Source organism: Oryctolagus cuniculus, chromosome 14 (genome assembly GCF_051225735.1).
Source record: "Oryctolagus cuniculus isolate XC-2025 breed Fujian yellow rabbit chromosome 14, ASM5122573v1, whole genome shotgun sequence".
NCBI classification, from domain to species: Eukaryota; Metazoa; Chordata; class Mammalia; order Lagomorpha; family Leporidae; genus Oryctolagus; species Oryctolagus cuniculus.
This window is the reverse complement of record NC_142880.1, coordinates 60,305,198-60,330,196: the sequence shown is the minus strand read 5'-3', so window position 1 is coordinate 60,330,196 and position 24,999 is coordinate 60,305,198. Positions and strand designations below refer to the sequence as shown.

Sequence of the window (24,999 nt, the reverse complement as noted above, 5' to 3'; positions counted from 1 at the left end):
TACATTGAGATTTAATGCTATAATGAGTACTCAAACAGTATATTTCACTTTGTGTTTCTATGGGGGTGCAAACTGTTGAAATCTTTACTTAATGTATACTAAACTGATCTTCTGTTAAAAAAAAAAAGAAATTATCAATTCCCAACTTGACTCTCACTGGGATTAAACATGACAATAGCTCTGATCTGATTTCATCATCATTTAAAAAATCATCTATCATTTTTCACTTTATGTTTCTGCGTGGGAGCAAACTGTTGAAATCTTTACTTAATGTATACTAAGCTGATCTTCTGTATATTAAGATAATCGAAAATGAATCTTGATGTGAATGGAAGGGGAGAGGGAGTGGGAAAGGGGAGGGTTGTGGGTGGGAGGGACGTTATGGGGGGGAAGCCATTGTAATCCATAAGTCGTACTTTGGAAATTTATATTCATTAAATAAAAGTTAAAAAAAATAAAATAAAAATAAAAAAGAAAGAAAGAATATCCAAGTTAAAAAAAATATAGTCCTGTTGATTGAGGCTCACCCTGATGGCCTCATCTTAACTTGATCATCTACAAGACCCCTGACTCCAAATGAGGTCACATTCTGTGGTCTTGGGATTAGGACTTCAATATAGGAACGGTGGGATAACACAGCTCAACCCTCACACTCCCCTTGCTTCTCTGGTCATGATTTGAACCATGGTGTTCGGATGAAGATGGGGAATGAGGCAGAATAAAACTCCAGAATGACCTGGTGTCTACTTATACTCAGCATCTGGAGGAGGGGCTTTGCTATGTAGGCTGTTTCCTCATAGCCTGCTTCTAGAGAACAAAGTGTTTTCAATATTGCATCTTCAGTGGGGAGAGCAGGTAGCCTAATGGTTAAGACACCTATGTCCTACACTGAAGTACAAGGACTCAGTACCTGGCTCCAGCTCCTGACTCTTGCTTCTTGCTAATACAGATCCTGGGAGGTAGCCATGAGAGCTTAAACAACTGGGTTCATGCCACCCACATGGGAAGACTGGATTTCATTCCCGGCTACTGGCTTTGACTCAGCTCAGCCCTGGCCATTTGATGGTGTTTGGAGTGAACCACTCCTCCTACCCCACCCCCTGCTCTTACCTTGCAAATAGAGTTTTAAAAATATGTTGTATCTTCAGAGATTAGAACAGTCCTTACATAACACAGATGCTAAATAAACAGTTGTTGAATTAATAATGAATGAAAGGAAGTCAGCTCATTTTCTATGGAAGTGGTTTATCAGCCAAAGCTTCATGTGCAGGGAGCTTGGTCACCGTGGTGGTGTTGTGAGGCATGGGACTGTAAAGAGGTAGCATCACAGGGCTGGTGCTTGTGGCGTAGTGGGTAAAGCCACCGCCTGCAGTGCCAGCATCCCATATGCCCACATGGGTGCTGGTTCAAGTCCCAGTTGTTCTGCTTGCGATCTAGCTCTTTGCAATGGCCTGGGAAAGCAGTAGAAGATAGCTTAAGTCCTTGTGCCTCTGCACCTGCATGGGAGACCCAGAGGAAGCTCTTGGCTCCTGGCTTTGGATTGGTGCAGCTCTAGCCATTGAAGTCATCTGGGGAGTGAACTAGCGAATGGAAGATCTCTCTCTCTCTCTCTCTCTCTCTGTAACTCTACTTTTCAAATAAATAAATAAATCTCTTTAAAAAAAAAAAAGAGGTAAGGCCTAGTGTAAGGGATGGGGTCATGGAGGGGTTCACCCTTGTGAGTGGAGCTGTTTTAAGGGAGTGAGTCAAGTCTTACAGAAATGGATCTGTTGCCACAAAGGTGGGCTATTATAAAGAGAGCAAGCATGGCCCCAGTCTCTGTCTTCCTTTTCCTGAACGTGGTCCCTTCTGTGCCAGTTCCTGCCATCGTGACACCACCTGCTGTGAGGCTCTCACTAGAGCTGAGCAGATGCTGGCGTCATGCTCCCGAATGTCCACAACCATGAGCTAAGCCAACTTCTTTTCTTGACAGAGTAGCCTTGGGTATTTTGTTTTATTTATTTTTTATTTTTTAAATTTTTTTGACAGGCAGAGTGGACAGTGAGAGAGAGACAGAGAGAAAGGTCTTCCTTTGCCATTGGTTCACCCTCCAGTGGCCGCCGCAGCCGGTGCACCGTGCTGATCCGATGGCAGGAGCCAGGTCTCCCATGGGGTGCAGGGCCCAAGCACCTGGGCCATCCTCCACTGCACTCCCGGGCCACAGCAGAGAGCTGGCCTGGAAGAGGGGCAACCGGGACAGAATCCGGCGCCCCGACCGGGACTAGAACCCGGTGTGCCGGCGCCGCAAGGCGGAGGATTAGCCTAGTGAGCCACAGCGCCGGCTGGTATTTTGTTTTAGTAACAGAAGCTGGACTGACTCTGCACTAGCAGCTGCTTGTAGTGTTATATTCTGGTTCTCACCATGTCTTCTGGCCTAGAGAAAGCAAATACTTGCTGACCTTGCTATCAGTTTCCTTCAGATGGAGTACATTTCCTTGTCTTGAAGCACTGGGCCTTAGCAGAAGTGTGATGAAGAGCGCTGGGTGATGAGTCTCATGGGTGCTGGGCCCTTCATTAGCCTCATATCCCTTTTTACTACTAGATGATCTCATTCTACCACTTGGCGTCTTAGGGCCTCTTTTAAAAGAAAATCTTGGAATCCTGAACTGAGCCTTATTTGCAGAACAGTCACAGAATCTGTTCCCTTTCTAGAGCTCACTGAGCCTCAGTCTTACTCACCAATCAGTTTTGTAGAGTTGGAAGCGATCTCATCCATCATCAAGTCGCACCTCTTAATTTATAGGTGAGGGAACTGACATTCACAAGAGAGAAGCCAGGATAGGGGTCACACAGCCAGGACCTCTGACTCGCAGCTGTGGCCCTTCCTTTGTCCTTGACCCTGTCTTCCACTGGCTGACTGTTAGGTATAGGAATCCCTTTGGAAGTCTTTGTTAGAACACTGTAAACTGGTTCAAATGCTCAGATCTTTCTGGAGCTCAAGGCCAGTGATGGAGATTTGGGGTACTGACTGATTGGGAAGAAGCCCTAGGTCAGATCCTTCAAACCCTCAGCTTTCAAGCTCTGCCACCTGGCTGGCTGTTTGCTTCACCTACAGGGGAAGCTGCTGTTCATTTCCAGATTCCCTCCCATCAACTCTCCTACCTTCCAGACACAAGAGAGGTCTTGTGAGAAGCAAGGCTGTGGCCCAAGCCTGACCTCTCGCTGGGTCGCCCTGTCTTGTTTCCCAGTTCTTTCTTGCCCCATCCAGTTTCACATCCAGGGCATAAACAATGACTCCAGTCTCTCGATAGGTGAGAACACTGCTGCAGGTGCTTCTTTTGCATCGTGGCCAGGATACATAAAGGCCAAGATGGGACCTGGGCAGCCACCCTTAGAATTCCTTATTGTTTCCATTGTCCTGAGACACTGCTGATGGGTGCCCCAACAGCCACGTTGTGTTGTCCTAGCACCCCGCCTGCCCCATGATGCTATTGAAATGGCCTCTCATTATTATGCCAGGCTCACTTACAGTGGATACCTTATCTGAAAGACATTGAACCTGTGTTTGTAAAACATACCCCATCATTACGAAGCTGAGTTGAGTAAGTACAAACCAACCGACAAAACTGGAGAGGGAAGGTAAACGTTCCTATTAAGGTGACCAGAGTTAACACACAAACATACACACAGGATGCTTAATTAAATTTGAATTCCAGATAAACAGTGAGTGATTTTTTAGTGTAAGTGAATCCCATGCAATATTCTGGACATATTCATAATAAGCATTATTTGTTGTATGTCTGTATCTGAAATTCAGGTTCAACTGAATTTGATCAGTTTATCCTGTATTCCATCAGACAACCCTAGTTCCCATGGAATTTCTTGGTCAGGATATCCTAAGAGACATACCTTGACTCTTGACTCTCAGAACCCAGTCTGGAACTCTTCCAGTGTTGACGTCAACATCTCGGCTTGTTACTGTTCACAGCACTGTGCTAGGGTCTTTGAGGGGTTCCACAGGAAGACCAGTAATGATCCCTGCTCCTGGGGGTTCTCCATAACAGGAGGTACACAGCCAGTCATGGAGGAACAGATGTTACCACCAGGTTAGCTCATTTTTATGTCTGCAGTCTAATGGCAAACTGCTTTCATATAAACTTCTCATTTGATTCCTCAACGTCCTTGAATAGGATGCAGCAAATATCACCCCGTGTGCTGCAGATGAGAAAACACACTTCCAGGAGACATTGGCCCACTTAGTTTTTGTTAGATGAAGAGTCGAGGGTTGCCTCAGCCGTCAGTCTGCACATTTTGTTAGTCTCCTGCTTTATTATTACAGCCAAACACACTTTTCTAAAACCATTGCATTCTGGAGTTTTTATGTTTCTAAAAGTAAGATTTTGTTATTACAGGAAACATGGAAAACATAGACAAAGAAGAAAGGAAGAGAAATCAGCAAAGAAAATCATTCCTCAACTGTGGGACAACTGCTGTTGACATGTAGGTAAGTGGTCTTCCATTTTGTAGCTGTTTATTGAAATATTATTCATTTTATAGTAAAAAGCAAAATCTTGCCATACCTATAAGAGTGATGAAAATAGTTTCAGGGGCTGGAGCTGTGGCGTAGCGGGTAAAGCCACTGCCTGCAGTGCTGGCATCCCATATGGGCACCATTTGGGTCCCGGCTGTTCCACTTCTGATCCAGCTCTCTGGTGTGGCCTGGGAAAGCAGTGGAAGATGGCCCAAGTCCTTGGGCCCCTGCACCCACATGGGAGACTTGGAAGAAGCTCCTGGCTTCTTTCTGGCCTGGCTCTGGCTGTTGTGGCCAATTGGGGAGTGAACCAGTGGATAGAAGACCTCTCTCTCTCTTTCTCTCTCTCTCTGCCTCTCCTTCTCTCTCTGTATAGCTCCGACTTTCGAATGAATAAATAAGTCTTTAAAAAAAAGAAAATAGTTGCAGATGTGAAAGTACATAGGTGTACATAAACACAGAAATATTGACAGGCAGCCCTTGAGATCTACATGCTCTTCATCACTGAAAATATCTGGGAAAAGAATTGTTTCTGTACTGAACATGTATAAATGGTTTCAGGTCATTCTCTAGACAATGCAGTATAACAATTATTTACATGGAATTTACATTGAAGTAGGTATTGTAAATAATCTAGATGATTTAAAGTATATGGGAGAGTGTCTTTAGGTTATATGCAAATACTACACCATTTTATTTAAGGGGTTTGAGCATCTAACATCTAACATCTTGGTTATTGGAGATATGTGATTGCCACCTAGTGGCAAACTTGAACTTTACCTAGAAAGTGGAGGAATTCTGCAACCCACTTTGCTAAGGAGGAGGTCATCTTTCTTTGCCAGTGCTGCCCTCAGTTGAAGTCTTTTATTATATTATATTTGGTCTTAGTTGTATATTTTAATTAATACAAAGACACTTATTTGCCTTCTCCAATACCAAATATTTTCCTTCATTTTCCCAGGTGACTAGTCTAAGAAAGTCCAGTTTCTGCCTGCAACCCGCCCCTGCATATTTCTCACTTCATTTTACCCTCTGACTGTGGCTGTTTAGTTGGTAAGATGAGGGATTCCTGCCTTCATTCTCTCCACCCAGCCACTTCCTTACTGTCTCTTTCTGTTTCATACCTGGGGTGTAAGGGTCCCTTGAGATAGAAGTCCCTGAAAGAAAGCTTGGGAAGGACAAATGAAAAACCCAGAACATCAAACTTATTACTGAATTAAAGAATTAATTAAGTAAACATGCTGTTACCAAGACTAACAATCTTCAAAAACAGTAATGCTGATAATAGCAGTGGTCTGTGGTGAACATACATGGAAGAAATTTTACAGACACTTTTTTTCATATTTCATGGTAAAGATAACTATATGTGTTTCCTTATGCTTCAACGAAAAACAAGTCAACACCCCGTTAGCTGAATTAGAATACGTTCAGGGACAATTGCTTTAAGTAGCACTCTGACCTCAGAATCAGCCCTTAAAGCATTCTGGTCTGGCTGACAAGGCAGGGCTGGCATTGCAACATTGGTATCTCATATTGGAGTACCAGTCTGAGTCTTGGCTGCTCTGCTTCTGATCCAGCTTCCTGCTAATGTACCTGGGAAAGCAGCAGAAGATGCTTCAACTACGTGGGTCCCTGCTACTCACATGGGAGACCCAGAGGGAGTTTCCTGGCTCCTGGCTTCTGTCTGACTCAGCCCCAGCTGTTTTGGCCATTTGGAGAGTGAACCAGCAGATAGGGATCTCTCCTCTCTTTGTTTCTCTCTCTCTTTGCCACCCTGCCTTTCAAATAAATAAATAAGTCTTTAAAGAATATTTCCATCTGCTCTGTGGGCTGATTTTTTAAATTCATTGACAGTATCCTTTGAAGTATAAACATTTTTAGTGAAGTCCAACTTACCTAGTTCTTTTGATCTCATGTTTTTGGTATTCTAAGAAACCATTGCCTAGTCTAAGGTAACAAATATTTACTATTATGTTTTCTTCTAAGAGTTTTAACAGTTTTATGTCTTAATTTTTGTTATGTAATACATTTTTCTGTAACTTTTTAAAGGACTTGGGCCATCTGCTTTACCAGGTACATTAGCAGGGAGCTGGATTAGAAATGGAACAGTTAGGACCCAAACTGGCACCCACATGGGATGCCAGCACTTCAGAGATAAGTACCTCCTTTGATGATCACTTCTTTCTATTGGGGTCTCATCCACTGAGATCCTTCATGAAGGATGTTTTTTGCCACAGTGTCTTGGCTTTCCATGCCTGAAATTCTCTCATGGGCTTTTCAGCCAGGTCAGAATGCCTTAGGGCTGATTCTGAGGTCAGAGTGCTACTTAAAGAAATTGTCCCTGACAAATATTATATGTTCTCCATGATCTGTGACAACTAACTGAGCACCTAAAAGGAAACCTATAGAAGTAAAATTGACATTATGAGAAGCAATGACTTGATCAGCCCTTGTACTGACTGCCAAGGAACAGCTTACTATTTTATTCTTTTTACTATTTTCTTTTTTCTACTTAATAACATTGGTTGAACTCTTTACTTAACACAGAATTTTTCTTAGGTGTTTAAATCCAATTAAAAATTGATCCCTGTTAAAAACAAGAGTGGGAATAAGAGAGGGAGGAGATGTACAATTTGGCACACATTCCCATGGACTTACACCTGAGGGTAAAGCTAAAAGCTTGCCATGGGAGTCCAAATCCCATTAAGTTGGCAGGTACCAATGCCGTCTTACTAACTAAAGTGATCAGTTTAAGTGCATAACTGATCATAAAATTAGGAATAAGTGTCAAAGGGATCATATAAATAAGATCAAATGTCAGAAATGTCTGCTAATAATAATAGATAGAATTAAAAAGGAGAGAATGACCCAACATGGCAAGCAGGCCACACAGCAGACTCATAGAATAACAAATGCCCTAAACAGCACTCTGGCCTCAGAATCAGCCCTTAAGGCATTTGTATCTGGCTAAAAAGCCCATGAGAGCATTTCAGGCATGGAAAGCTAAGACACTGGGGCAACAAATGAAATACATGAACAATTTCTGTGAGTGAGATCCCGGTGGAAAGAAGGGGCCATCAAAGAAGGAGGTACCTTTCTCTGAAGGAGGAGAGAACTTCCACTTTGATTATGGCCTTGTCTACATAAGATTGGAGTTGGTAAACTTAAGAAGCTTCCATAGCCTTGGCAGCTCATGACAAGAGCCTTGGGTGATCACTGATGCCAAAAAGAGTGTCAATTGTTAAATTGACAACAACAGTTGTTGTTGCTCCCCACATAGGATCTCTGTCTTTAATGAGTTGTATTATGAGACTTAACAGTAAAACTAGTCTTCAAACAGCACTTTATAGTTTGTGTGTCTGTGTGGGTGCAAACTGTTGAAATCTTTACTTAATATAAAATTGATCTTCTGTATGTAAAGGTAATTAAAAATGAATCTTAATGAAGAATGGGATGGGAGAGTGGTAGGAGGGTGGGTATGGGGGGAAGAACCGCTATAATCCAAAAGTACCTATGAAATTTATAGTTACTAACTAAAACTCTCTTAAAACAAAACAAAAGGAAGAAATTGTCCCTGAACATATTCTAATTCAGCATCAGCCAAGTGATGCCAGGGACCCTCGTTAAAGCATTCAGTTTAGACAACCTTAAGATACTAACAGCACTTGAGTAGGAATCTGCAATGCTGGCCATTAAAATCCAAAATACCAGCTTGTATCTATTTACCACCTTACCATCTGCAGAGGGGTTGAACAGAATGTGAGTGTGCAGCTGTGTCCCTTTGCCCATTTAAGGAACTACAATGCCACGGCTTCAGTATGGTTTTCTCCACCAAATCATCCAGGGACTTAATCTCCAAAGTCATATGTTGATAATATTTAAATAGTGAAAACTTAACCCAATTATGGTGTAAGGGTGGACCCTTTGGAACATGGTTAGATTTAAATAAAGTCATTAGGGTGGGGATACCACAGTTGAATCTGCTGGCTTTATAAGGAGAGGGCCAGAGACTAGATACAGAGACACATGTATTTCCTGCCTCTTGCCGCATGATGCTCTGTGCCATCTTAGGGCACTGCCAATGAAAAGGTCATCAACCATGAACCCAAAATCAAACCTTTTTCTTTATTAAGTTAGCCTGCCCTAGATACTTCATCAAAGTAACAAAAAGCTGCCTAATACAGAGACACAATCATCTATTTGTTCCTCTAATATTTTTTCCTCTACCATTGCTCAATGTAAGTGCCCATTTTACAGCTGAATAAATATTTGCCAAGATGAAGTGACCTAACAGACCCCAGCTGAGGGGTGGGCATTTGCTTTAGCAGTTAAAGCATCTTTGGGGATCCCTGCATCCTGTGTCAGAATGCTTGGGTTCAAGTCTGGCTCCACTTCAGATCCCAGCTTCCTGCTGGTGTGCACCCCGGGAGGCAGCAGGGGATGGCTTGAGTAGTAGGGTCCCTGCTACCCACATGAACTGGACTGAGGCTCTGCCTCCTGGCTTTGGCCTGACCCTGCCCTGGTGATTGCAGGTATCTGGGAGTGAACCAGCAGATAGGAGATTTCTCTATCTCCCTTTCAAATAAATAAAAGTAAATGAACAAATGAAAATGAAAACCCACCAAAGGAGGAAAACTGGAAATCTGAGCATGTGAAACTTTGGGTTTTTTTTCAATGAAGAAATTGTCTTCTAAAAAAAAAGTGAGAACTGCTTGTTCTATGAGTTAGACCCATAAACGGAAGCCAGTAGGAACTGGCCTCTGATTCCGTGGAGTGCATGGTAGTGAGCTTTAGGGTGAATACCCCTGGGGCAGGCGTAATGACTGGAAGGATGCCATTTGGAGGGCTTGTGGGGTTTTGGTTATATTTTTTTTCTTGTTCTAGGTGCTGGTTATATGTTTTTGTTCTGTTTGTCAAATTCATTGAACTGTACATTTATGTTCACTTTTCTATATGTATGTTAGACACCGTGGTGGCCATTGGAGGGTGAACCAACGGCAAAGGAAGACCTTTCTCTCTGTCTCTCACTGTCCCCTCTGCCTGTCAAAAAAAAAGTTTATACAATAGCAATTATTCACAGGTAACCCAGCTTCAAATAATAGCATCTCTGAAGCAAAGAGTCTGGGATTTGTACCAGATGGCTTGGGTTGGAATCTTGGCCCTGGTATTTGCTACCTCAGAGATCTTGGCTGTGTTAATATTGCTAAGATTCCATAGTCTCATCTGTAAAAAGGGCAAATAACACCAACATAATTGAGGTATAGAGAGAACCAGTCAGAGTAGTCACATACAGTGCTTGCCACAGGTCTGGCACATGCTCAGTTCTCAACAAGTGATTGCTAGATTTTTAAGGAAGATTTACTTATTTGTTTGACAGGCAAAGTGACAGAGAGAGAGAGAGAATCTTCCATTTGCTGATTCACTCCCCAGATGACCTCAATGGCCAGGACTGGTCCAGGAAAAAGCCAGAAACCTGGAACTCCATCTGGGTTTCCCATGTGGGTGGCAGGGGCCCAGGTAATTTGGCCATCTTCTGCGGCTTTACCAGGTGTGTTAGCAGGGAGCTAGATTGAAAGAGGAGTGCCTGGCACTTGAACCAGTGCCCCAATACAGGTATCAGAAGAGGCAATGTAATGCACTAGGCCACAACACCAGCCCCGTGGATGCTAGACTTGTGATCATTGTTGGGGTGGATGCAAACGTCAGTTGTCAAATTCAGGTGTGCAAGACATTCAATTTTTTTGTATGTTTCTATACTTGTTCTTATTTTTTTGAAGACCTCATTCCTTTGATTATCAGCAGCTGGACCTCTAACATTTCAGATTTCCTACCATTTCCCCAGGATTATTTTAACACTCAGGTGACCCATCCTTTCTCTATACTGTACCTACAGGACTGTCTTGTTCCTGTCTCATCCTGGGTGGCTGCCACACAGATTCTAACAGCCTGGCTCCTCTGAGTTCTCTCTGCTACTTCGTTCCCATCTGGGGGACATGGATGATTGCATTGTTCATGTTCCTTGCTGGCATTAGGGGACTAGGTGACACTGTTTCTGGATGTGTGCACGTTTTCCACTCTGGAATCTTGATGCCCACTAAGACTATATCAGAGAAAGCCATCTGGCTTCTGCCCATCCGGCCTCAACCAATGGGAAGTGCGGGACGTGAGAGCTCTGTATTATTTTGCAGATTGACTAAGTTGGCACAACAAAAAGACTCTTCAAGTTAGAGTTTCTGTCTCTCACATAGTTGTCTTTCCTGTCTGGCTGCCTCCTGAGTCATTCAGACAACCAGTTTCCTTTCATTTGATTATTCTACCATCCCTGAAAGTATTTCTGCACCATGGTCAAAGTCAGGCCGAGGCACATTTATGTTCCAGACCACGGTAGGAGGAAAGGGGGTAAGTCCGAGCAAGTTTTTCCCATTAGGGAAAAAAGGGGGCAAAAGTTGCACAACACACTTCCACTCACAGTCTTTCCATGAGAACTTTCCACAGTCCCCTCTAGCGACTTACCAAGTGTGCCTTCCAGCTATGTTCCCGCTCTGCCTCTGCAAATCTGAGCTCCTGAGCTCCCCATGCTATTTTTTTAAAATTTATTTATTTTATTTGAAAGTCAGAGTTAGAGGAGAGGCAGAGAGAGATCTTCCATCTGCTGGTTCACTCCCTAATTGACTGCAACGGCTGGAGCTGCGCTGAGGAGCCAGGAGCCAGGAGCTTCATCCGGGTCTCCCACATGGGTGCAGGGGCCCAAGGACTTGGGCCATCTTTTACTGTTTTCCCAGGCCATAGCAGAAGTGGAGCAGCTGGGACTCGAACTGGCGCCTATATGGGATGCCGGTGCTTCGGGCCAGGGCGTTAACCCACTGCGCCACAGTGCCGCCGCGCCCTCCTCCCCACCCCATGCTATTGATTCTCCATTTCAGTCATCGTCCCAGGCATGCTTCCTGCTGGCCTGCCACGCAGTTGGCTTTCCGGAAGAAGGAGGGGGAATTGAAAACTTGTTGTTTTCATTTTGAGCCTAGGGATGACTTAGCATTTTCATGACATGAACTGATTAGAAGATACTGGAGGAGAAATGGGTATAATGAAAATAAAAATAATAATAATGCAAATAAAAACAATATATTGGAGTCATGGCGAGTTGGAAGATGGCAACGGTGCGGGAGGCATCAATCTGCCTTCAGGCAACATTGAGGAGGACGCCACATAACTGGTCTTTCCCGAAGAGTTTGATAGAGCTGGGCCACTTCTAGATTCTGAAGTGCAAATGCTTCCAGAGCGCCGAAGGCAGCAGAATGAGAGTGCGGGGAGTGAACAGGCACTCTCAGAGGTTTTTTTTGAAGACTTTCACCTTCCCAGCCCAATTCAGTCTTTTCAAAAACAGAGAGACCATTGTCAGTGTCCATAGCTCGCTTCTCCAGAAGACGCCTCCTAAGTTTGACTCGGACTGTTTGGCCAGCCTTTGCCCAGAGACTACCAAGGAATGCATGGCACTGATCCCAAGCTTGAAGGGGCATCTTGAAGATGAGGAGCTGCAATGGATTGCAGGCAGAGCCCAGCTTTCAGTATCAATCAGCAGACTTCTCGCTGCGTGAGGGAGCCTGGTGCCTGGCACAGCACTGTTCTCCCTGGGTCTGCGGCTGTCCTGCGCAGACAGGCTATTGCATTTCTTCGGGAGAACATAGCCCGGCTTGGTGTTGGTTTAGGTCACTGTTGAAGTATGCATCTTGGACTAGGATGAGCACACATTCTCAGAGTGGTCTTCCGGTGGCTTACTTGGGACACACAGCTGTTGACTGCTTCATGCAATAGTGTTGGTCTCCCATGTCATTTTCTTATTCCTGATGCTTCATATTTTAATGGAAATGTGTTTATAGTTTTTGGAACTAGATTAGGACATAGGAAACTTTCATAGGGAAGAAGCAGTCTTACCAAGATGTGAAAGGAAGAATTCAACCAGACAGGTATCATCTGAAACTTTTGCAGAAAGGATGAGAGAGCGAATGGCTGTGACAGTGTTGGCTTCCTTGTGCCTAACCCAGAAGGCAGGAGGAAGTGTGTCATGGAAGCATCTAGATATGGAGACTGTGCTAAGTGCTGTGGGGCCCTTGGCCTCGAGGGACACAGATACCTACCCTTTCTTTGTGGGCTGTCTTGCAGAGGAGATTTGGAATAATTGGTTCTGAAGCCCTCATTCTGTCACTCTCAGATTAAGATGTTTCCATCATAGATCAAACCTGAAGATCTGAAGACTTTGAAATCAACTCTTCACAGGGATGCAGTCCAAACCTCTGGCTTAATCCTTAGCAATAGATGTTCCATGATGGGGCTGCTGTGGCAGGAGGGAGGTGTTTCTCCTGAGCCACTGCAGTGAGCCACTTAACCTCAGGCTAGCATGGGAAACGCTCTAATAGTGAAACATTCGAGCTTTGATTTTTCTGAGGGAAAATAAATCTGTTTTCTTTTCAATATGCCTGTTTTTTTTAATTTCAGACATTTTTGTTGGCCACATATGAACTCTTGATCTAAGGAACAGATCAAGGACAGAACAAAGTTGGTTTTAAAAGTCAGGATTGGGTGGATGTGTGTTGTGGTGCAGTGGGTAAACCAGCAGATGGAAGATGCCTCTGTCTCTTCAATAAGTTCATAAAAAGTTCGTTTAGAGTTTTAAAAAAACTACTATGTTGCATAGATGAGAAATTTGAATATATTACTTCAGTAAGTCTCCAAAACAACTATTTACTTTTACTTTCCTGAAAGAATCCAGAGCTAAGAGTTCTGAAACTAATCGCCCAAGGATATATTGCCTGAAGCAGCAGAGCGGAGCAGTGCAGACTCTGGCCCTGGGAGACCCCTGTACCTGGCCACGGTACTGTGCTGTGTCCCCTTCTGTGCTCTATGGAGAAGAGGTGGCTGGTCTTAGAATTTGGCATGACTTGTGTCTGGGAAACTGGGAGGATGCAGTGACTATTGGAGATGGTGTGGGTGTCTCAGCTGGAGCTGGAAAAGATGGGGGAACCTTTTCCATTGTCTTTGTGTGGGTTATCTCACACCACCATAGACTAGGTGGCTTATGTGTAACAGACATTTGCTTCTTACAGTTCTGAAGGCTGGGAAGTTCAAGGGCAAGACACCAGCAGATGTGGTGTCAGGTGAGAGCCTGCTTCTGGTTCAATGATGATTACGTTCTCATTGTATCCTCCCTTGGCACAAGGGGCAAGAAAGCTCTCTTTTTAAAAGAGTCCTATGACCTGATTTTTCCCAACGGCCTCATCTCTATGCCCCTCCCACTGGGGGATTAGGCTTCAAACATGAATTTGAGGTGGAATACTAAACATTCAGACCGCAGCATTCACATTTCTTGTAGCTGATGTTGACTGTTGGCTGGAATCAAGCTGGGCTGTTAGCTTGTGTATCTATATGGAGTCTGTCCTAGTAATCTGGGCTTCCTCTCAGCATGGCAGCCTTCAAATATTTGGTCATTTTACATGGCTGTTTAAGGAGGAAGTGTTTTATGCAACTTCTGCCTAACCAACAAGCTCCCTGGAAGCAGCATCATTTCTGTGACTGGTGTGATGGTATTAAAATAGATTGGCAGGGGCCTATACTGTGGCATAGTAGCCTAAACCTCTGCTTGTGGCACCGGCATCCCATATGGACACTAATTCTAGGCCTGGCTGCTCCTCTTCCAATCCAGCTCTTCGCTATGTCCTGGGAAAGCAGTGGAAATTGGCCCAAGTCCTTGGGCCCTGCACCCACATGGGAGACCTGGAAGAAGATTCTGAATCCTGGCTTCAGATCAGTTCAGCTCCAGCTGTCACAGCCATGTGGGGAGTAAACCAGCAGTTAGAAGACCTCTCTTTCTGTCTCTCTCTATAACTCTACCTCTCAAATAAATAAAAATCTTTTTAAAAAAAGGTTGGCAAATACTTTGATACTCCTTCCTTCAAAGGTGAAGTCTAATTCCCTTCATTCCAGTGTGAGTTGTACTTCATGGCTCATTTCTAGTGGATGGAATGATGTAGAAGTGATGGTACTTAATACCTGAGATTAGGGTATAAGAGCATTGAGGTTTTCTGTTTGCTTTCTCTTCACAAGTCACTAGGGAAGACTAGCTGCTGTGATGCTTAAGCAACCCTATGGCAAAATCCACACGGCAGGGAACTGAGGGCCCTCTCATTAGCCAGTACGGAATCAAAGACTTCTGCTAGCAGTCATGTGAGCTTGGAGACCCATCCTTCAGCCTCAGGCAAACCTCTGGATTTGGCGGCCCTACCTGATATCTTTTTTGTAACCTCATAAGAAATCCTAAGATAAAACCCCAGCTAAGCCACTCCTAAATCCCTAACCCATAAGGAACTGAGAATAATAAATCCTGACTATTAAGCCAATATGTTTTGTGGTGATTTGTTATGAAACGAGAGATGACCGATAGCCTCTACTCAGAGGTCTGAAGCATCCTTCGCTGCATTCTGTTGGCTCCTGAAGTCAGCCAGTGTTTGGGGGGAGGAGACATTGACCTAATCCCCCAACAGAAAGTGTCAAAAATTTCAGTCCAGGCTGGCATTGTGGCACAGCGGTTTAAGCCACTGCTTGCAATGCTGGCAACTCAGATCAGAGTGCTGGGTTGAGTCCTGGCTGCTCCTGTTCTCATCTAGCTTCTTGCTAATGCACCTGGGAAAGCAGTGGAAGATGGGCCAAAAACTTGGGACCCTGCTACCCATGTGGGAGACCAGGATGGAGTTCTGGGCTCCTGACTTCTGCCTGCTGCAGACTTGGTTGGTGTGAAAATATGGGGAGTAAGCCAACAGATCTCTACCTCTATCTCACTCTCTGCACCTCTGTAAGTTTGCCTTTCAAATAAATAGACTTATTTAAAAATTCAGAGTCATGGTTTAAACTGCCACAGTTATATTCAGGTTAGGGTACCTGCATTGGGTACCCTAACTGGAAATATGCATGTTCACTGTATCTGGGAAGATAGTCAGCCAATATATGGAAATACAAGTGCTTGTGTAATTTCTTGCTTAACTTTTGTCATTCCTGTGGACAGTGGATTCAGTAAGTAGGAGGATTTGCAGAACTGCTTTGTTCATTCTTGCATTTCAAGAGCCTTGCACAGTGCTTAACATATGCTATGTGCTCATGAGGTATCTGTTGAACAAATGTGTGTGCAAACTTTCATTGACCAGGCACAATGAATAAACACATCCGGACCTGGACCTGGGAATTTTTATTTTAATTGCTACCCTGCTGCAATGAATTTCCTGAACAGTGCTTGGAAACATCGGACTCCATCTTTCTATTTGTATAGGCTCTTCTGTTGTGTTGTGATAGTCATGGTGCATGGCTTCTCAAAGAATAGTAAGTGAAATAAATTTAGGAGTTATACAGGTGAAGGTTTTAAAATTCAATGGCTGGCCGGCGCCATGGCTCACTAGGCTAATCCTCTGCCTTGCGGCGCCGGCACACGGGGTTCTAGTCCCGGTGGGGGCGCCGGATTCTGTCCTGGTTGCCCCTCTTCCAGGCCAGCTCTCTGCTGTGGCCCGGGAGTGCAGTGGAGGATGGCCCAAGTGCTTGGGCCCTGCACCCCATGGGAGACCAGGAGAAGCACCTGGCTCCTGCCTTCGGATCAACGCGGTGCGCCAGCCGCAGCGCGCCAGCCGCGGCGGCCATTGGAGGGTGAACCAACGGCAAAGGAAGACCTTTCTCTCTGTCTCTCTCTCTCACTGTCCACTCTGCTTGTAAAAAAAAAAATTCAATGGCTATTCAATTATATTATTATACATGAAAAAGCACAAAAGTATCAAGTATATTAGAGGAAAATATTCAGGTAAATAACAGAGTAACATGCAGGTATGGTATATACTGCAGAAAATATACTTAGATGACCAAATTGGGTGAGCATCAGTAGGTTGATCTTCTCCAGTAAGACATGCCATCATGCTGGGGATATTTTTTCCTCTGTTTTACAGAAAGGAAAATGGAAGCTGAGAGATATTAACATGGCACCTTTCCCATGACACCAGGCTCCATGTAATTCAAGGAACCTGCTCTTAGTTTCCTCATGAGAAAACAGATCTGACAGGTGTATACAGTTCCCATCTACCAACATATCTTACCTTCATCCTGCTGCCCAAGTTTGAAGAATTCACTGTTCTCAAAGAATGCCAGTGTGACAGTGGAAGATTCTAACAGCTGAGACCACAACTGTGATTTATCCAGGGTTTCTTAGATCTCCCTCATTGTCACTTAGGGCTGGGGTGGTATGTAAGTCCATCTTTCTCACCTGTTCAGTCTTAAGTGCAAGAGGCAACACAAGAGGCTCTTTCTTGAAGCTTGTTTATGGGGCAGGGAGTGTATTAATTTTCTGTTGCTGTCACAAACGCCCATGCATTTATTTACTTAAACAATATATATTCCTTATTTTAAAAGATTTATTTGCTTGAGAGACATAGTTACATACAGAGAGAGAAGTCTTCCATTTGCTGGATCACTTCCCAAATGGCTGCAACAGCCAGAGCTGGGCTGATCTGAAGCCAGGAGCCAGGAGCTTCTTCTGGGTCTCCCATGTGGGTGCAGGGGCCCACGTACTTTGGGCTATCTTCTACTGCTTTTCCAAGCCATAGCAGGGAGAAGGATCAGATGAGGAGCAGCCGGGACTCAAACCGGTGCCCATATGGGATGCTAGCATTGCAGACAAATGTTTAACCCACTGTGCCACAGTGCCAGCCCCCCTTTTCTTTTTCTTTCTTTTTTAAAAGATTTATTTGAAAGGCAGAGTTACAGAGAGAAAGGGAGGGAGGGATAGAGATAGAGGATTGAGATCTTCCATCTAGTGGTTCATTACCCAAATGACAGCAATGACCAGGGCTGGGCCTGGCCAAAATCTGGATCCTGGAACTCTATCTTCTTCTTTCACATGGGTGATAGGGGCCCAAGCACTCGAGCCATCATTTGCTTGTTTACCAGGCACACTCTCGGAGCTAGATCAGAAGTAGAGCATCTGGGACTTTAACAGGCAATCACATGGGAAGCCAATATTGCAGGTGGTGGCATAACCCACTGTGCCACAATGCCAGCCCTTACCAATTTGTTTTCTTAGTCTAGGTACACCATGGCTCAGGTGAGTCTTCTGTATAATGTCTTGCAAGGCTGCAGTCAATGTGTTGGCAGATTTCTGAAGCCTCAATCCCATTCCAGGCTCACCCAGAATTCAGTTTCAGGCCATTGTAGAATTGAGCCCTTGTTTTCAAGGTAGCATGTTGGGTCACGCCTCTTTATCTCCAAAGGTAGCATGGTGGGTCGAGTCCATCTCATGTTTTAAGCCTGTCTGACCTCTATTTCTACCTTATTTCTGTTCTCAGCTAGAGAAAATTCTTGCTTTTAAGGACTCATGTGATTGGATTGGGTACACCCACATAATCCAAGATAATTCCCTGTTAGGGTGGATGAAATCTTAATTATGTCTGCAAGTCTGCTGACATCAGTAAGTACTTCAGTGTTGGAACAATGAGGAGTAGGAGTCTTGGGGGAACATTTTTAAAATTCTGCTGAAAAATAAATAAAATTTTGCTGACCAGAGAATATCCCTAATAGTAGCATACAGAGATTTATGAAGTAAAAGGCTAATTAACTGACCCACATACACTGAATATTCAGGGTGAACCGGGGACAGAATAATCAGAACAAATGCTGCCATTCAAACAGGGGACAGATGTGAGGCAAGTAGTAGCAATTCTGAAACCTGCATGAAATCGGAGGCTATTAGGTCTCCCTGAGCAGGATATGGTACTTCTCTTCCATTAGGTCACAGTAATGCCCGGCCTTTCCTCCCCTTGGTTCTTGACTCTGCCATTCAGGAGATCCTTCCATTCTCATCAATCTTCTGGCTCCTTTCTGCGGACGGCACTGGAAAATGGGCTGCTCTGGGGGGCTGGGCAGCTTTCTCCGCCTCCTTCCTGCTTGCAGAAAGTTGGGGGAGGCCCTAGTAATCTTTTAACATTTCAAATAATTTCTTTATCTTTTAGTCCAGGCTCTAAGGATTTTTGTCAACATAACTCAAAGCCTTTGTGGGTTTTCATTGTGGGTTCTGAAATGCCCAGGTTTTCTTTTTAATGTTTGATTCCGTTCCATTCCATGTGCCAAAAGTCACACCCATAGTCCTTTCAAGCTGTGTTCCTTTCTCTGACTGTAATTCCTGTTAATTGGGGCATACCAGGCTGCTGTGGGAACATGCCCTTAAGCTTCCTCAGAGTCGTCTTGTCTAGTGGTGTGCATTGTTGAGGTGGGCACCCTGCTTGAAGGCAGAGCATGAACTTTTTGCCTCCCAAGATCTCTATTAAGGATGGAGTTTTCCCATATAGGAGGTAGAGACCCAGCTTCTTAAGCTGTCATCTGCTGCCTCCCAGGGGTGGGGTTGGGGGTTGTATTTTCCATAAATTGGAATAAGGAGTGGAGCCACGACTCGAAGCCAGCCACTCCAATACAGGATCCAGGCAAACCAAGTGGCATCTTAATAAATGGACCAATTGCCCGTCCCCGACCTGCTCTCTTGACCTGAGTGTAGACACTGAATCAAATCCACAATGATCATTTGGACAGAACAGCCTGAGACGCTCTGGGAGGGTCTGGCATTTGCCCTCCGGGAGCACCACTTCCCATCATCCTTGGTCGTCAGTGGAGCCCCTCAGCCAGCGCTGCCTTTCCTTCACCCTCTCTTCCAGACTGTCACCTGCTCTCCAGGAAACTTCCCCCACTGGCCTGGGAACCAAAGCCTGTGGGGGATTCCCAGGGAAGATGCCAGGCACTAGGCATGCTCTTGGATGGCTGCTGTGTCCTGAAAACAGCCATAGGGAGGACAACAAGTGTGTGAATCCAGGAGAGTTGGGAAATCTGCATCAGACCAATTTGTGCCAAGAGTTCCTGAGTTCTCTGGGTCAGGTTTTTAGTTTGTTTTTTTTTTTTTTAAGATTTTATTTATTTATTTGAGAGGTAGAGTTACAGACAGTGAGAGGGAGAGACAGAGAGAGGTCTTCCCTCTGTTGGTGTGCTCCCCAAATGACCGCAATGGCCGGAGCTCTGCCGATCCGAAGCCAGGAGCCAGGAGCCAGGAGCTTCTTCCTGGTCCCCCATGTGGGTGCAGGGGCCCAAGGACTTGGGCCATCTTCTACTGCTTTCCCAGGCCATAGCAGAGAACTGGACTGGAAGAGGAGCAACCGGGACTAGAACTGGTGCCATATGGGATGCCAATGCTGCAGGTGGAGGATTAACCTACTGCGCCACGGTGCCAGGTCCCTGGGTCAAATTTTAATTAAATCAGAGGATAAAGGAGTCACTGCAATCATCTCCCAGATTCTGTCGTCTTTCATATCATTGGCAAAGGCATAGGGTTTCAGGAGCCACCAATGTTGGCAGATGTCAGGAGTATCTGCAAACCCTTTCCTACAGGGAATGGCAAACACTTCAACCCCTCACTTCCTGCTGGTCTCTGATTTGTTCGTGACAGTGCTATAATGAAGAGCTGATTAAAAGTATAAGGTTAATGCTGGGGCTATGGATGAACTCCTTCTAAGGACCATATCTATGGTTTGGGTAGTTGCTGTCCTCAAATTCACTAAGATCTTTTTATTCCAAGGGTCTCTGCTTCTGCAATTTCTCCTGCTTGGAGTAGTCTTGCTTTTTCCTGTCTCCTCTTCTGAGAAGTCTACCCTGACTTCCAACCTATGTGAAAAACCCACTTCCTCTGTCTCACACTGAGCACACACTTCATTCCTGGGTGGTCTTCGGAAGAGCACTGATGTGCTTCAGAGATGGTCTCCTCTGAGGGTTAAGGGCCGGGCTGCTGGAGCCACGCAGACTGGATTGAAGCCCTTTCCAGCTGCATGATCCTGGGAAAATTCCATTCATGTCTTGGTGCCTCAGTTTCTGCATTTGAAGACAGAGTCATATTCATATTGTCTCTCTCACTGTGACTTGTGATGCAGACTAAATATGTTAGTATTTGCAGCGTGCTGAGAGCCACGCCCTGGGCATAGCAGGGGATGTGTGAGTGGTAGATAAAGAAAAGAAAGATTTTGTCCACTAAATGTTATGTGCTGGGAAGACAGTAACCATAGTTGTTCTCTCCCTGTGGTACATAGCTCAGTGCCAGGCCATGTCTTTGCCGTTGATGGGGTTTTCATCTCGTGGGTATTAATTATCTGTGGAACCAATGAACAAATAAGTGAATAAGCAGTGATATTCTTTTTTTTTTCTAAGTGTAAGGATGGACTTTATTAAAAAAATAAGTCTTTTGAGGACTACAAATTACAAAGTAAAAGCAGATTACTATGTAGAAATCTAGTGAATACATTTTGCCTGTGCATGAAAACTATGAAAGTTATTCATTTAACAACTTCACCCCATTCACAATATTATCAGTTATAATGCTCTTAAGGTCACTAAACTTTTATTTCAAAGTATATTACATGTTCTTCCTTCAAGATGAATTTTTAAACACCAAATTCTTGGCTCATAAGAATGGCACCTTCCAAAGGGGTAATCTCCACTCAGTTTCTGGTGGCCTTAAACCACAGTATCTTTCACCAATTGAAAAATCTTCAAAATGTTCACTTTTAACACAGTCTTTCCACTGGAAAAAAAAAAAGGGTAACTACAACCCCCCCACCATGAGTCCTAATGAGTACATACATAAATGGATAGCAGCAAGAAAAGAAAGATAATTAAAAGGCAGCCATTAAAATAAACAGATCAACTGTATAGAATATTTGGCTCATGGCAATTAAAAAACAGCATCTGAGTTATGTTACTAGCCAGATGCTTGAGCAATTACAAGTGTGTTAAGAAAATGAAGCCAGTCCAGTATGACTAAGTGGGAATACAGAATTGTCACTGCGCTAACTCTTTACAAATACTTTAAGCCAATAGGGAATGTAAATTACATTTAGATCAGATCAATTCAAACATGCTGAGCTCTAACATTTTCACCAGGTTTAGTACATCAATCATTTCCTTTACTCATAGATTTTGCAAGTCTTTTTCTATCAATCTAAGTGTATTCTGAGCACAGAATATTTTAAACAATAAGACTTCTATAAGTTACACTTGAAAATGCCCGTATGAAAAGAATATCCATCTTTTGCCTAGAAAGATACAGACAAACTGAATGCAGAAGTTTCCCAAACGGAAAAAGCTCCACATTTTTCTTCCCACCACCTCTGCCACATAAGATCTCTCAAACTTGAGAAGTTTGCTTTTCATGGCTTCACTAAGGATGTAAACCAACAGCAAACAACCGAGCTTAAGGACATCTAGGGTTAAAACTGCAAGAAAATGTTAACATGCAACAATCCAAATACTCATGAATCACGTCAATGAATTCAATTATCAGGTATGAAATTTTCATTGATGAGTAGGGCTCTGGGCAGAACAAATTATCACACAAATCATTGCTTTTTGAGACTTTGGATACTTTTACAGTTTAATTTGCAAACAGAATTTTTATAACAAATTATTAACCAAATCATACTGAAAACTGTTTATATAGAAAACCCAGGGAATAAAGTGAACTGTTCATTGTGGAAGGCCTTAAATTACATTATTACAGTAGAAAATACAGGAGGTAGAAGATAACTGAAAAGACTAATGCAACATTAGATTCAAATCTATAGCTCCTGTAGCTACTTAAAACATGGTTTTAGAAACTAAACCCAACATTTCTAGTAACCATAGAAACAATTAAAAATAAAATTTGCCATGAAAGCCCTTATATCATGCTTGATATAGGGAGGTAGGAAGATGTAAGAACCAGGACACATGAGACATGACATTTTATCTACAACTCCTGTTTGCTTTACTGAGGGTGTGGTTTTCAAAATTCAGTCACCTTCTTCAGCTTGAGACTCAGATTCTTCTTCAGCATTTTTGAGCCATTCTACAAACTTCTTCATTTGCTCAAGGAAGATACTTTTTCCCTTTGCAACATGTGCATCTTTATACCACTTCAGAATGGGCTCTTCACTCAGGACTTCCGCTTTATAAAAAAGCACCACTATTTTCTGGAAGGCTTTCATGAAATGAATGTTGTCATAGCAGTACTCCTGAATCTTCAGTAACAGAGTCAGCTCAGACTGACCTTGAGTAGTAAAGGCAGCAAGTAGAGGGCTGTATTGCTTCAAGTGCTTGATGGCTTGCTCCGCTACAAGCTCCTCTTTTTTGTTCCACTCCACAGTGCTCATTACACTGGACCAGACTATTCCAATGACAACTGGTTCCGGGATGTTGTTTTTTTTCATCTCTTCCTTGACGTACAAAATGATATCCTTAAATGGATCACCACGAGACATCTGTTCTTGAAGTTCTTTCTGGAGCTCTTTACGAGCTCCTATGGTTTGCTGATTCCGAACGTATTCTGAAAGTTCTTTCAGGCCTGCCTCAGTAAAATACTTCGTGAAGTGTTCAACGCTTTGCTTATTGGCAGGAAAGAGTTCCATCAGTCTGTTGTCCATGCTGACTTTCCGAAGACTTGCAGCTACGGCATTGATATCTTTTTCATTTATCCATGATTTAAAGAGCTTTACAGCAAAAGCTGCTGAAAACCCTTCTTTAACCAAATTCTCATTGTAAAGGCTATTAAGAATGGATGCATTAAGTGTCCCATTAGCCAGAAGAACACCAGTCAACATAGCCAGCTTGTTCCTCTCCAACTCTGAAAAACCCTTTAAGAAAAGCAGCAGCTTTTTTACTTCATCTTCAAAACCTTTCTCCAGGTATTTGTAGCACCTGATTAACTTGTTAAATACCTGAGCAAATGCTTGCATGGTCTCTAGATCTTCTTGAGCTGCGAACACGCAGACATCTGTATGCATCATGTCATCTGCCAGTGTACCACCTGGGGCCAGCATTCCACCGGCCACCAGAATGTCGAAGAGTGTTTCTGCATATCGGCGGTAATCAAGTTTTGTTCCAGAGGCATCAAGAAATTTCGCTACTGCTTCCAAATCAGTACCAGTTTCAGTTAAGCCTTGAATAATACAGTCTTGAAATTGAGTAGGGTCAAACCTCTTTTTCATCTCTTTTCCTGGTTTTAAAATGCTGGCCTGATAGCGTTGGCTTTTGCTGCTTTTGATTATTCATAAAAGACACCCGAATTTAAGGCGAAGAGAAAAGAGCCAGAAATCCCCGATGTGGCGGCAACTGCGGTGGTGTCTCCTCTGTGACCGGAACTAAGCAGTGATATTCTAAATAGGGGAGAGGAGAAATGGAATGCCCCCATTACCAAGGCTAGCACAGGGCAACCCTGTGGGCTTTCAAAAAATGTTAATGCAGGAGTCGACATCTCTGGCTCCATTGGAAATTGAATCCTGATCCTGCCTCTAGGGTTTGTCAGCACCCAGTTCTTCCTGACCTGACAGCTGGAGCCCTGGCTGCAGAGGGTTTTGCACATCCCAGACAACAGCATCTTTAAGAGCCAGCTGTACCACATCGCCTTTCTGAGGAACCCCGGCTTCTTGCATCCGGCAACTGGCTGCTCTCCTAATCCTCATCCAGCACTAGGTCTCAGAGGAGCCCTCAGAAAGCCAGTAAAATCGACCTGGGTCATGCTGGCTGCCTTCCAGAGCTGATGTGTGCTTGCTGTCTCCGGAGGCTTTGCAGAGCCCAGACCACATCCTGTGGCCTCCAGGCTGCCTAGGCAGCAGGTTAAGGTCCAGCCTCCCTGTCCTCTGGGTGCCACTTGTTTTTCTGTTTCTGTCTGCTGGATGGCCTCTGCATTTCCCCTTTCCTGCTCCAGCCCAGCTGGAAGTCTCTTTATTAACAGTTTTCCTTTTTTTTTTTTTTTTTTTGCAAGCTCACGGTGGTCTCTGAACTTGTCTGAAATTTCCTAGAAAAGAAACAACTGCTGCCTCCAGAGTTTGCATCCCTGGGGGTTTGAGGACACTTGTCAGTCTCAGTCCCCTCCGTGGCATGTGATTATCCATCGCGACCCACACATGCACCTTGAACACAACCCCGTGTTCTCAATGAGAACCTTCCGGGGTCCTGTAAGGAGAGCAGAAGTTCTGTTCTACTCATAAACAGGTGCACAAAGCAATGATGTCTACTACATGGGGTGTTTTCTTCTAGAAGACTCTTCAGGGGTAATTTGAGGAAAAAGCCCAGGCCAGCCTCTTAGAAGCTATTTATTGTTTGTTTACATGTGAACAAGAATTCCTGGCCCCAGCAAGGTCTTGGTGTGGGAACCAAGCCATTAGCTGGAGGGGAGGGAGAAGAGAAATGATTACAGAGACTTGCTTCAGTGCACATGTCTCCAGAAAGCCTATTCTTGTCTGTTGCTCCCCGTCTTCGTGGAGGAATGACACAGGACCCTGCGCTGTTCTTTTGTCTGCTCGGCCCTCCCCGGGTTTGCTGCTGGTTCTTCCCGGGTTGGCTACTGTCCCTTCCACCTCCGTGGAAGGGCAGTTCCCCCTGGCCACTTTCCCCACTTCCGC

The 24,999-nt window shown here is 44.2% G+C and overlaps 1 pseudogene; it reads right to left on the bottom strand.

Moving 5' to 3' along the window:
- Nucleotides 1–21,964: 21,964 nt before the first annotated feature.
- On the bottom strand, nucleotides 21,965–23,737 carry LOC100340154 (eIF5-mimic protein 2 pseudogene; annotated as a pseudogene).
- Nucleotides 23,738–24,999: the final 1,262 nt, after the last annotated feature.